Here is a 13,831-nt window from a genome sequence, read left to right on the forward strand (position 1 = left end):
GTCAGTGGAATAGTATGAGTTAATTTTAGTCAGTTCAAGGAAAGGCAACTTTGTAACAGGACAGATCTGACAAACAGATTATCAAATGTTAGTACTAGGCCAGCCTCTAGATGAGTGTCAGGTTAGGAGTAAGAGAAAGAGGTTTATCAATTGGGAGAGCAGCTTTAATGAAAAGGAAAGCTTCAGAATGAGCTAATACTGAACTGCCCTTGATGGCAGCTAGAACACTGTCACTAACAATGCTGTGCGCAAGCCCTGGCCTCAGCAGCAGGTGGGAATTGGCTTCTGGAATTAGATTCTGGAACCAAATTCAAGAGAGAATGGCTTGGGATCAAAGGCTTAATCCTTGTGATCATTTCACTTTATGTTGAATGAAATATATATAAGGAATGGATACCTCATTGATTTGTTTAGGGTCACCTGTCCTGTCTGCTCCTGCCTGCAGGTGCAGCCTTCGACTTTCTGCATCTCCACCAGGGCACACAAGGTTTAGCAGTGACCTTGATTTTCATAGGAGCAAGCATAAGCAAGAGCCTTTGTGCATGCCACTCTTGAGGGGTAGCTACAAACAGCAGGAGCTGTCACTGCAGAAGCAGGCACTGTCTGCAAAAATAAGCTGTTAACCTTCAGAAAGTGCAGCTACATGGAAGGGAGCTGAGAGGTAAAATCACTGAAGAGAATTGGTTCTAACTCAAACCAGGACACAGGTTCACTGGGCATGGAAAATATCCAAATGCAGGAGAGCACTTCTAATATTTTAAAGGATGGTATGAAAAAAACACAGAGCAAGTTGTAAGAAGTAACCTTTAATTTTTTCTAGCAAAGCTCTTAGCTGGGAGATTTAGTGATCCTGTAATTAAAATATATTCATAAATCATCATCATATTCCCCTTATTTTTCTTAATATTGTGCTTATGAAAAGTCCTTATTACCTTCTGATTTTGTGTTGATTCAGACACAGTCTCAAGTTGTGCCAGGGGAAGTACAGGCTGGATGTTAGGAGGAAGTTCTTCACAGAGAGAGTGATTTCCCATTGGAATGGGCTGCCCATGGAGACGGTGGAGGCACCGTCCCTGGAGGTGTTCAAGAAAAGCCTGGATGAGGCACTGAGTGCCATGGTCTAGTTGACTGGCTAGGGCTGGGTGCTAGGTTGGACTGGATGATCTTGGAGGTCTCTTCCAACCTGGTTAATTCTATGATTCTATGTTTCATGGTAGAAACCATCAGCTATCTTCTGTAATGCATTGAAAATAAAACTACTATAGTTGTTACTGCTAGGGAGCCTGCCAATGTATTCTTTCCCATAGAGCATGGGAGTATTAACTGAGCAGGTGTGCAACTGCCTGAAAGGAGGTTGTAGAGAGATGGGGCTCAGTCTATTCAACCAAGTAACAAGTAATGGGACAAGAAAATGGCCTTAATTTGTTCCAGTTTAAGTTGGATATTAGGAATAATTTTTTTCATTGACCTGGTTGTCAGGCATTGGAGTGGCTTGCTGAGAGAGGTAGTGGAGTCCCCATCCCTTGAGATATCTAAGTCTGTAAGTGTAGTGCTTAGAGATATGGTTGAGTCAAAGATTTGTCAGGATTAGTCTAAGCTTTAGACTTGGTGTTCTTAGAGGTTTCTTCCAATCTAGGCAGTTCTGTGAAATGAAGTACAGAGGGTAACAGGTAGCTGGAAAGGGTAGTACATGGCACTGCACCTCAGCTACAACCTTGTTATTTCCTTTTACTCTGTGAATCTGTGCTAGTTTGAAGCAAGCTAAAATGTTTTGGTAACAGAACTAGATAACGGGCAGTGGAATGAAAACAATTGTGTCTACTTCTCTCACAGTCACGCTGAGAACTTTGGGAAGAAGAAAGACTTTTTCTCCATTTTTTTTTCTCTCTTGCTTTTGCCTTGGACCTGGTCACATCTCATTAATCCTGCTCCTACTAACCTTGCTCCCTAACCTCTTGGCTGCACCTCTCTTCTTCCTGAGAACTGGGGTAAGGTTGAGAGGGCCGGGGGGAGGTGTTGGGGTGGTTTGAGAGCCCCTCCTGGGGACTCAGGTTTCTGGGAGGGGAGTTGTGCTTTTGTATTGTTTATCCTTTGTATATTTCTGTATATAACTGTATATAACTGTATATATTGTAAATAGCTGCTTGTAAATTCTGCTAGCTGTAAATAAATTGCTTCATCTATATTCCCAGGGTCCGTCTGAGTTAGCTGGGGCAAATACAAAAGTGTGGGGGGGCGGGGTAACCCCCAAACCATCACAGAATCATATTTTTTGGATCTTCAATCTTGTATATTCAAACCTATAGATGACTGTGAAAGTGGTGTACACTTCAGAGGAATTCTGAGTCTTGATGTTCCCTATACTGTAATGGAATGCTGTAGGAAAGTAATCTACTTGCTGCAACAAAATTTTAACAGAGTTTTTATTAGGTGCCACTGAAGTTTCTGCTTCAAAGCCTGTGAATTTTTTGCACTTGCCTGAGGTAGGTAATTTTAATTAAAACTGCTAGTTTAAAGATTGAATATGTTGCACCACCTCCTAAAGGGAAAGGGATCGACTTTAATAAGTTGTTCTTCCATCCTCAGTATACTAAGGCTAATGGAAGGAAGGATGATGTCCCTCTAGTTAGCTATCTAGCTACCTGGTTGGGCTTTAGAGCACCCAGCTGTGTGCCCAAATACCTTTATGGGCACTTGCATTTAGTTAGTACATGAATTGAAGCTTCTTCAAAAGATGGAGAAGTGTAACTCTCTGAGTCTTTGGGGATATTTGCTGCTTCTCTAAGATGGTTTGTGATTTGATTCTTAGGTGAGGGGGGCTTTGTGTTCTTTTATTTGCGTTGTAATTGTAAGGTGTTCTGCTACATAATGTTCTCTAATGATGACTTCTTTGGCTTTTATTTAGTTGTGAAATGATGCCCTGGCCTAAATGGTGAACACCAGCAATCACAAGGGAATAGCCAATGCTGAATAAATGCTTTCTCTGATGCTCATTAGATAGAGAAGTATGTCTCAGACTACAGGTGTGAACTAATAACTCTTGGTTCCTAAGGGAAGTGAATGATTGCTGTACTACTTCTCCTCGTAATGATGTGTGTGAATTTTGTGAGATACCTGCCCAGGAATAATTTCAGTGATACTTTTGTTGGAGGGCTTTTTATTTTGTAAGTATGATTCATCCATTCCAGTACCCCAGTTGCTCAGAGAATGTGCATTATACTCTTCAGCTTCTCTAAATTTCACATTTGGATTAAGACAGCTTTCTTTTTGTTTTGTGTGCCATAATGGTTTCCATTACCTGTACTTACAAGGTTTTGATTTTTAAGGGTGTTAATTTTTGAGCTGCTTAAACACTTCTAGGCACAGACATAGGTATGGTACACCTTGGTTTTCTTCTGTCTGTGTTCCTGTGAGAGAAAGCTGGCCTGAAATATTCATTAAAATTAAAATGCAGATTAGGAATCTATTTTTATACTATATTGGGCAGGTTGGGAAATATTTCAATCAAGCTATAACATAAATATTTCAATCTTATATCTCAAATGAGATGTTTATCTGTTAAATTTCTTCTAAGAATTGTCTTGCCTTAAAAGTAGAGTTATTAGAACTTTGTAGAGACTGTTTAAATTAGCAGCTGTATAGCTTGCCTAACAAAAATACTGTGAAATACAAGGGACATAGCAAATTAAATATATGCATAATATTCACAGAAGTGTGAGTGGATAAAAGAGGGACATTTGTTCCATTGGTGGTGGATTGACTTCAGCTTGATGTCAGGTACCCACCGATCTGCTCTAGCACTGCCTTCCTCAGCAGGATGGGGATTAGAAAATTAGATGGAAAAAACCTCCTGGGTGAACATAAAGGCAGCTTAAATAAAGCAAAAGCTAAGACCCATGTTTAGCAGCAGCAGGCAATGTGCAGTCACTTCCTGAAGTATATGGCTTCAGTATGGGTAGTGGTTCCTTCAGAAGACAAATGTTGTAAATAACCAATGTCCTCCTCCTTTCTTCTAGTTTTCCTTGCTGAGCAGACATCATGTGGCATGAAATATCCCTTTGCTTGGTTTGGGTCAGCCGTCCTGGCTATATCCCCTCCCAAGATTTGCCCATGTCCAGTCTGCTGGTGAGTGGGAAACACTGCAGAGACAGCACTGAGGCTGTAGGAGCATTGCCCAGCAATAGTCAGGACACTGGTGTGTTAGCAACACCTTTTAAGTTACCACTACAAAGCACAGCACTAAGAGGGCTGCTATAGGGAAAGTGAACTCCATCTCAAACAGACTTGGTACAGTCTCCACCTCTTATTCCATTTCACATCATGCTCAGGTTCCACAGAATTGAACATACATGTTTGTTTTCTAACTATCCCGTTGTATTTAACTTTCATCACTGAAATCCTTTCTTAGCAACACTTAGAACTTAACTTAGGCCAATTCTATTCCCAGTGTACACATTTATACATTCCCATTAACCTCCTGTCCTTAGGACATAGATATTGCTCTCCCAATCCACAGGCTTCCTCAATTCTTCTAGATGCTCATAAGAACAGGCTATGACTTAGGCCCCATCTATTAAGACAGATGCTCAGGCCAGGAGTAAGCTTCATGTTGGGCTGTTGAGCACTAGGAGTGGCTTGGTTTGGGTCATTGTTGCAGATGTGAAACTCACTTTTGGTTCAGGTCGTCCTGCTACTTTATTGCCTACAACATAAAACTCACAGATCATTGTTCCCTGCAAGATTAAATCTCCTTGAGGTACATACTGGGTTTCCCCATCCTTCTGCATCACCTACCAGTTGTGAAGATAATCTCACAAATGGGTTTGCCTTTTCCCATGGGAGGACTCTAGGGAATACTATAGGGAGCTTATGTCCTTCCACAGGGTGTGTGGGTATTGTTTGGGCAGGACTAGGGCTGTTAGCAGACCTTCTGTTGTTAACCAGCCAAGTGGCCTCCACTAAATTTGCATCCCAAAGTTTCCATGCCCTGTTGCTCAATGTTCTCAACATAATCTGTATCAGACTGTTGTATGTCTCCATCTTCGCAGAGGTGGATGATAGGAGATGTTTGCCCAGGAGTTTGTGAGGTTTTGTTGCTAAATGAGTCCCATTGTCTGATTCAGTCCTTGCTAAGGTACCATGTTACCACAAAAGTTACCTTGCAAGGCTTCAGATGATGTTTCTGCCATGGCATGGGTTACAGGTATGTTTCTAGTAAACCAGTAGTTGCTTCCACCACATTGAGTATGTAGCGCTTGCATTGGTGTGTTCGTGGTGGTGATCCAATATAGTGAATTTGCCAGGCCTCACTGTAGTTGAAAACCCAGCCTGATCTCTCTTCCAGGGAGATTTTGCTCCTGTCTTGCTTCGTTGCACCACACTTCACATTCATGAGCAATTTGTGCAATGGCTACTGTGGTCACATCCCCACCCCCAGTTATGAGCTCATCTGTATGGTGCATATCTCCCTAGATGCCCTGATGTTTTGTGTGCTCATCAAGCTATAGGCAGTCTAGGTCCTTTAGGTGAACATCTAGCTACTTCAGTTTTGCCAGCCTTATCCATCTGTTTGTTATTTCCATGTTCTTCAGTGGTGTGGCTTTTGGCATACATGACATATACCTTTAGAGCCTTGTTTGGGCAGTGATGTTCTTCTACAATGCAGCAGCCCAGATGGGTGCACCTCTCTTTTTGCTGTGTTGTAACTGTCCCTGCAGAGCATTTGACACCATCCAGGAGTCAGTGTAGGTTTCTACATTGGACAAAATTTCTTCTAAACGTTCAAACTTTAAAATGTTGAAGAGAGGTTTTGAAATGTATAAAGCAGATATTTAGGTTAGTAAAATGTGATTTCCCCCTCCCCCCAATAACTTCTGTTTTAGGAATATCCCTCTCTGATAAGAAATACTACAGATGTTCAAAGGAATCAAATGAGACTTTTTGGCTAAGCATCATTACAATATTTTTGGGACTGGACTGGAAGAGATTTTCATCTTTCAAAATTATTGATTGATGGCTTGGCACAGTGGAAGCTGGAATTAAAATCCCAAATCTTTTTTTGAGTAGTGTAGTAATTCTGCTCACCTCCTTACTTTTCTGATCTTCTCATGCTCTTTATTTGAAATAACAGGTTTCCCTACTGTAAAAATTACTGATTTTCTTAATGTCCCAGAAAGACTGCTTTGCAAATAATAATTCTGGCAAATCATAATTCTGTTTCAAAAGCTCATCCTTTCTTTCAAAGCAAAACTAATGACATTAATCTTAATGGATAACCTGAGCAGGGGGTTTCAATGGGTATATAATTGTCCAATCAATTTCTCTTGCTGTGTCTAAAAAGGTACAGTGTTTTCATGAGGCTTTTGTGGCTATCTTGATAAGACAAATGGAAAAGACTCTCACATCTGTCAAACAGGAGCATTTTCCATTTTGTAGCATTAGACAAGTTGTTTCTCTCTGTTTCTTTCTGTGGTGCTGGTGGCTTTATCAGTATTTGGGTTTTTTCCCTCTGAAACAGAAGGTTCCAGATAAAATGGTCATTTGTGTAAGCCATTTTTTAAGCTTTAATACATATCTAAAGAAAACCTCTCTCTCAGTCCCCTTTCTGTTTCAATACTCTTGCAAAGGAACAATTGTATGGCTGAGAATAAAGAAGTAAAGAATCCATTTTCTGGTGCATGCAACTAAAGCCTGTGTCACAGAAGTTAAAGCAATTATGATTTTGCATTCTATAGCCTATTCCCTTTCAAGGTAATAAATTCACACAATGGTTTAGGTTGAAAGGGACCTTAAAGATCATCTAGTTTGAACTCCTCCACTATGGGCATGGACAATTTGCACTACACCAGGTTACTCAAGGCCTCATCCAACCTGACCTTGAGCAACCTCAAGGGAGGGGGCATCTGCAACCTCCCTGGGAAACCTCTTCTAGTGTCTCACCACCCTTATATTCAGTCTAAATCTACCATCTTCTACTTTTAATCCATTCTTCCTCATTCTGTCACTACAAGCCCTTGTAAAAAAGTCCCTGCCTGGCTTTCTTGTAGACCCCTTCAGGTATTGGAAGGTTGCTATAAAATGTCCTGGGAGGCCTCTCATCTCCAGGATGAACAGCCCCACTCCAGCACCTTTCCCTATGAGGAAGGTGCTCCAGCCCTCTGATTGTCTTTGTGGCCTTCCTCTGGACCTTCTCTATCCTTTTGATGTGCTGGGAGCACCAGAAATGGATTCAGTAGTCAAGGTGTGGTCTCGTAAGAGCAGGGTAGAGGGGAAGAATTGCCTCTCTTGTGTTCCTGTTCACACTTCTTTTGATGCTGCCTGGGACATAGTTGGCTTTTTGGGCTGCAGGCACACATTGCTGGCTCATGTTCAATTTTCATCCCTTGATCTGCTGGACACACTCCTCCTAATACACCCCAAGATCCCATTGGCCTTCTTGGCCACAATGGTACATTGCTGTCCTGTGGTTCACTTGTTATCCATTAGGACTCCCAGGTCCCTCTCCACAGGACTGCTTTCCAGCAGATCACCTCCCAGCCTGTACTGGTGAGTTTATTATTCCTCCTCAGATGCAGGACTCTGCACTTTTCCTTGTTGAACCTCATTTGGTTCCGAACTATCAGATAGTTGTAGGATAGAAGTTAGCTGAGGAAGATTGTAAGGTGCTGGTCAGTAAGGTAAATAAGTGCATTAGAAGCTGGTAGTTGAAATGGACTTAAGCAAAGAGAAAACTGACCTAGCAGAAGCCAGACTGCTGTGCAAACTGCTGCCTTTGACTGGCCTCTGTGGCCCCGGGTAAGGATTTGATTTCACTCATCATACCTTCAAAATGTCAGAGTTTCGAGAACAGATCTTGGCTGTTACATTTCCAGTTTGTCTAGGATTTCTCTTCCAACACCCACTGCTGCACATCAGGAAAAGCTTTTCCCCTTACATTCAGTAAATGCAATTGTTAGAGTAGCTTAGCAGAAATACCTAAACTCTTGTTAATGATTGGATGTTAGCAGTGCTTTCTTCTTTCATCTCTTTCCAAAAATCTTGGCATTTATAGCTCTGTAATTTTAGCAGATTCTCAATTTCTGTGTAAAAGGAGGCATTAGAAGCAAAACTAAGAAAAATAATGCCTGATGTTTTCTGCTTTGTGCCTGAATAGAAATGAAGCTCTGTAAAAGAAAATACCTGAGTGGATTTTGCTCAGTTATATCAGAGTGAACTCTTGCGTAATTTAATTAACTTTACTGCACACAAATGAAAGGAATATGGTATTTTGTCCCAGATACTCTCACACAGATCATCTTGTGAATTCAGTGTTAACCTTACAAGGGGAAGAGAGGCATTGTATTTTTCTACTTGAGAGAACCAGGAGAGATTTAGAGAGCTTTTTCTAATCAAGTTGATGAGTATTGTTATCAAGCCTATATTCATCTGTCAGTCATTTCTTGTGTCACATTTAAATTGTAAACTCGTTGAAACAGCAGGTTTCTGTTTTCTGTAGTGTGAGGTATGCAGCACCATTGCTTTGTGGTAAGTACCCTGGCAGTCATATGTTAGTAATGTAAGAGAATTAAGTAGAATGCTTATGTGTTATGATTATAAACTAATATTTTATCCTACTACCATCTGTGAGATGAGACATTGATTCCCTATTAGAATTTTCAGTGTCATGTTTACCCAGTGACAGCTACACGTTGATATATAAAAAGAAGTCTCTCTGTTAAAACATTTTGGAGGTTCCTATTGTTTTTCCACATAACAAGGATACAGACATTTGTACGTTGGTATTATATCACAGTATCATCGGGGTTGGAAGAGACCTCACAGATCATCAAGTCCAACCCTTTACCACATAGCTCAAGGCTAGACCATGGCACCAAGTGCCACGTCCAACCTTGCCTTGAACAGCCCCAGGGATGGCGACTCCACCACCTCCCCAGGCAGCCCATTCCAGTGTCCAATGACTCTCTCAGTGAAGAACTTTCTCCTCACCTCCAGCCTAAATTTCCCCTGGTGTAGCTTGAGGCTGTGTCCTCTTGTTCTGGTGCTGGCCACCTGAGAGAAGAGAGCAACCTCCTCCTGGCCACAACCACCCTTCAGATAGTTGTAGACAGCAATAAGGTCACCCCTGAGCCTCCTCTTCTCCAGGCTAACCAATCCCAGCTCCCTCAGCCTCTCCTCGTAGGGCTGTGCTCAAGGCCTCTCCCCAGCCTCGTCGCCCTTCTCTGGACACGCTCATGATCTGGAGAGGGGGGATTTAAAAAAGAGCTTTATTAGAATTAGTGGGAAATCAAGTTAAAAGAAGTTACCTTTGGTCCTCATATAGGTCTCTCTTTTTAAAGCTCTATATTTCCAGGAAAAGCTTTTCTGCTGTGTTCAATGAGTAAAATACTGGACATTAAAACTGTACTTTTGGTGATTTCCAAAGCTTAATGGCTAACTGCTTTTTTTCAGAGAGACTAATACTCTTTTTTTCTGTACCCTTTATCTTCCTTTTATTCTAATGTCTTCAAAATGAAGTGAGTAATCAGATATTTCTTAGAATCTTGTTTAAAAGCGTTTAATGGCACAGTGCACTTTGGGAGAAACATAATACAGATATATAATGGCAATCATCAGCTGCATTTTTCTGCTTTGAATTTGTTTTTCTCTTGCTGAGTACCAAAGCATCTTCTGCAGTTCTCATCTTTAAGATAATGAGCGAACTGACATATCCCAGTCCCATTTACAGATATTGAGTCAAGACTTCTCACAGAGGAAGAGCTGTACACAAATGCTTTACGGCCATAGTGGCCTAAGGGGCATGCTCTTCTTAGAAGGTCATGGTAATGCAGTAGGACCACTTTCAGAAGAGCTTGAAGGCCTAGAGGAGGAAGATAAAAGAGGCAGAATTTACATACACAGGCAGAAACATGAAGCTGATGGCTCTAACACTATTTGATGTATTGGAGAAAGGCATGAAACTTTCAAGGAATAGACAAGATACTTGCAAGGAATTGAATTTCATCAGTTTCTTACATGGTAGTTATGTGATCTTTCTTTGGTTTTTTTTTTTTAAGCACTCAGCCAAGCTGTGAAAAGAGAAGAAAGTAAAGTACATGTTTCATTATTCATGTCATGGTGAAGTCCAGCACTGCATCAACAAGTTGTGGTAACAAACTATTTACATATGCTAATTTAATTTGTGTGCACACTCCTAGGTTTCTAAAAACAGCAAGCTGATGCTCAGCTGCTCTCATGATAGTTCTGCTACTTGTTTGGGAAATGACTGGCTCATAAGAGCTGATCCCAGCGTAGACAACAGAATTCTGCGTCTTCCTGTTCAGTCTAATTATATATCCCCTATGGAGAGAGAGCAAATGAAAGTTCCTGAGAGAGAGAATCTATATCCTATAAAAAAAAAAAGGAGAAAATACACTGTGCAAACTGAGAGAATGTTTTGCTAGTACTGTTATGGCTGTGAGCACCAACTTGATCAGTCATTGCGGAGTCTCTCCAGAGAGGAGACACTAGTAGCTCCAGCTCCTTGGTGCAGACTCTGGCTCCCCACTTCATGAGTTACCACCACAGCGCATCAGTGTGTGGGCTCCTTTTTCTGTGGCCTGACCTGTATGTTAGGATTGCTGCCTTTGATGCTCCCTAACACCTGTGTGCATCTCTCTAGAGACAAACCTTTCCAAAATTTCACGTTATGGCTGGCTGGTGGAAGATAGCTTGTTCCCATCTATTTTACTCCATCTTACTCTACTCTCATCTGCAGGCAGGAGTTGTGAGCCTTGCAGAATTAACAGCCCTGATATGTACTCTGCTTTCTAAGCAAAGTTAATTTAGTGTTTGACCTTAATTCTCAATAGCTCTGGCAGTGATTGGAAAGACAAAAGCGATGTTAAAAGTGCTTTGTCAGTTAAAACATCAAGGCCCATCCTAATATATCCAGAAACACGTGGTGGCCTGTGTAAGAGGGATGTAATTTTGTTTCTGTTTTTAATTACCTCTAAAGTCAAGGGCTTCTGGGTAGTGTGGCACATGCCCTGCAAGCTAGTTTATCACCTCCTCAGAGGCCTCAAAAGAATTAAGGCTCTTCTATAGTTATTAGTCCCCAAAGCAAATTTTTCCTGTACAACAGGAACATGCATTTTGGGCTGTAGATCATATTACATCAAAAATGGTGACCTAGATTCCATTGAAGCTGTACGTCAAAATGATCTGATTAGCAACTTTCCTCTATCATATCAACCTCTGACACATCTCTGGGGGTTTCTGTTGAAATACTCATCTGACAGTAGGAGAGGCAGGGGGATTATTAGCTTCCAACTCTTCGGTTTGTCCCATCATCCCATTTCTGAACTCCTGCTGGGTGTTTATTGTGTCACTTGCAAATTCTTGTGAGGCTCTGGGCTCTGTGAATTGACCCCTGAGCCACCACTGAGAGACCATAGTTCACTGGGAAATTACATAGCTCTTTTCCATGGATGAAACTCATGAATTTCATTCAAGGTCTTTCTTCCCTGGAACTTGTATGTGTGTATATGCTATTTCAAGTAATGTCTGTGTTGGTATGCACTGTGGCAGGCAAGGCAAATGAAATTGCTTGGTACAAAGCAATTAGAATTGGGACGTGTCGCTCCTGCCTTATTCAAATCTCTATGGGTATGTTCAGAAGAATTGTAGAGCTCTCTGTGTCAGAACTTGCAGAAGCACATCCTTACTGGGAAGCATGTCAGGTTACATTGCAGCTCCCTCATGGCCTTAGGGTCAGTCTTCTTTTCAGTTGAAACAAGGACGGGTTGCCCAAAGATCTTGTTATGGTAGGAGGATGGGAAGTGAGTAGGGTGTATAAAGAGTTTTGTTATCTTCTTTGAAACAGGCAGGGCTAGATACAGATATTAAATGTAGATAAGTATGTTAAGTGTGAGTGCAGTAGCCTGGAGAAGAGGAGGCATAAGGGTGATCTCATTGCTGTCTAGAGCTACCTGAAGAGAGGCTGTAGCCAGGTGGGGGTTGGTCTCTTCTCCCAGACAACCAGCAACAGAACAAGGGGACACAGTCTCAAGTTGTGCCAGGGGAGGTCTAGGCTGGATGTTAGGAGGAAGTTTTTGCCAGAGAGAGTGATTTGCATTGGAATGGGCTGCCCAGGGAGGTGGTAGAGTCACTATCCCTGGAGGTGTTCAAGAGGAGACTGGATGAGGCACTTAGTGACATGGTCTGGTTGATTGGACAGGGCTGGGTGCTAGGCTGGACTGGCTGATCTTGGAGGTCTCTTCCAACCTGGTCGATTCTATGATTCTCTTTTGAGCTACAACTGCCCTTTCGTTTGCTGGATTTCATTGTATTGTCATTCACAACTCAACCTTTCCATTCATGCCTATGGGCATATCCTCAGAAACTGAGTAACTTGTGCTTATTTCATATTTTCATATATAGAGCTTCTATATAGCCTCTGATAGCAGGGTGATTGATGCTGTAATGCACATGTTTTATGGAATGTACTTATACCCAGTTTTTAATAGGAAAACAGTAATTAGCTAAGCACATAAAGGTTATGTAGCAAATCATTTAAGTCTTCTTGAGCTGAGGGGTGAGCCTTGTATAGAGCTGTAACAAGCAGACCTGCAACTGATCCCGCTGTTGTGTTGGGTGACATAGTGGCATCTGGAGTGGGAGCTGGGCAGACGTAAAGTTAGCCTCAGTCTCTTCCTTGCATGACAGGCTGGCATAACTTAATTATGTTAGCATAACTTAATTATGTTAGCTCAATAGGACAGACAGCCTTGTCATAGATGCTTAATTAAAGATAATTTCCTAATCAGTCAGCCTGATACTTGGGAATAGCAGGCGCTGGTGCTTGGACTGTTTAAAATGGGGATAACAACGTCCAAGATAAATAAGAGAAAGTGTTGGATTTGTTTGGTAATAACTTTCTATTTTTAAAGGTTGTTTGTGCTGCTTTATTTTTAGAAAGCATTTAACTACAATTTTTTCCTTTGTGGTAATACACTTGCAGACTGTAGTCTTAAAGCTAATTCAACAGTTCAGCGTTTGATGTTGATTACACAATATGGGCCTGTAAAGAGGCTTTCAATAGGATCTTTGGCACATCCAATAGTTTGTGCTAAGTTTCAGGGCATTCTGTGGTCAGGTCAGCATTGAGATAACAAACAATGCAGCTCATAAGAGCTAGGGCAATTATTTTTCTAGGTTTGCAAAAGCATTAGAACTCAAACCAATTCTGTTCATTGGTCTAATTCCCTTACAACTTTGCTACATCTGGGCAAGCCTTTATAGTTATTTGGAATGTCCAAACAAGATTTCCCTCCCTTTCTTCAGGAAATTGGTTTCTTTTCAGTTGCTTTCTTTTCCACAGAATTTTCCAAGGGAGATACAGCTCAATGTGATTTAAGACCTGAAAGGAAGGGGTGAAGGGCTAGGATTTTATGTTTATGTGGGAAAAAAATATTGAGGAACCATAGAAACTATAGATTCAGTGGGAAACTACAGGAACAGTGAGGGTGTTTCTGACACCCTTATCACCCTTTCCTACGGAGCACTTCACTTCTAAGAGAGAAGTAGCAATGTATTTATTGATATCAAACAGCAACTTAACAAAGATTGGTAGTAATTGTGACAGTGGTTTAACAAGATTTGATGGAAGGGTACACTTGATTATTTACTGCATAGAGAGGGTCAGACAAAGATGCCAGAGAGACACTTCAGCTGAGTCGTGTCGTTCAGAAAGGGTCCCCTTGTGTCATGAACTCAGAGGGGAGGTTAGGTGTGATTGGATCCAGACTTGGTCAGTGATTAACATATAAAGGATTGCATGTGCACAATCAATCCT

At 41.4% G+C, this 13,831-nt stretch overlaps 1 long non-coding RNA gene across 1 annotated transcript in view; it reads left to right on the forward strand.

Moving 5' to 3' along the window:
- The window catches only part of LOC135177997 (uncharacterized), a 70,785-nt gene extending 60,595 nt beyond the window's left edge, over positions 1–10,190 (forward strand). Inside the window, exon 4 of the long non-coding RNA XR_010303301.1 lies at positions 10,053–10,190. This is a non-coding gene — a long non-coding RNA (uncharacterized LOC135177997). The remainder of the gene's footprint in view (positions 1–10,052) is intronic.
- Positions 10,191–13,831: the final 3,641 nt, after the last annotated feature.

This window comes from Pogoniulus pusillus, chromosome 9 (assembly GCF_015220805.1).
Source record: "Pogoniulus pusillus isolate bPogPus1 chromosome 9, bPogPus1.pri, whole genome shotgun sequence".
Lineage (NCBI taxonomy): Eukaryota > Metazoa > Chordata > Aves > Piciformes > Lybiidae > Pogoniulus > Pogoniulus pusillus.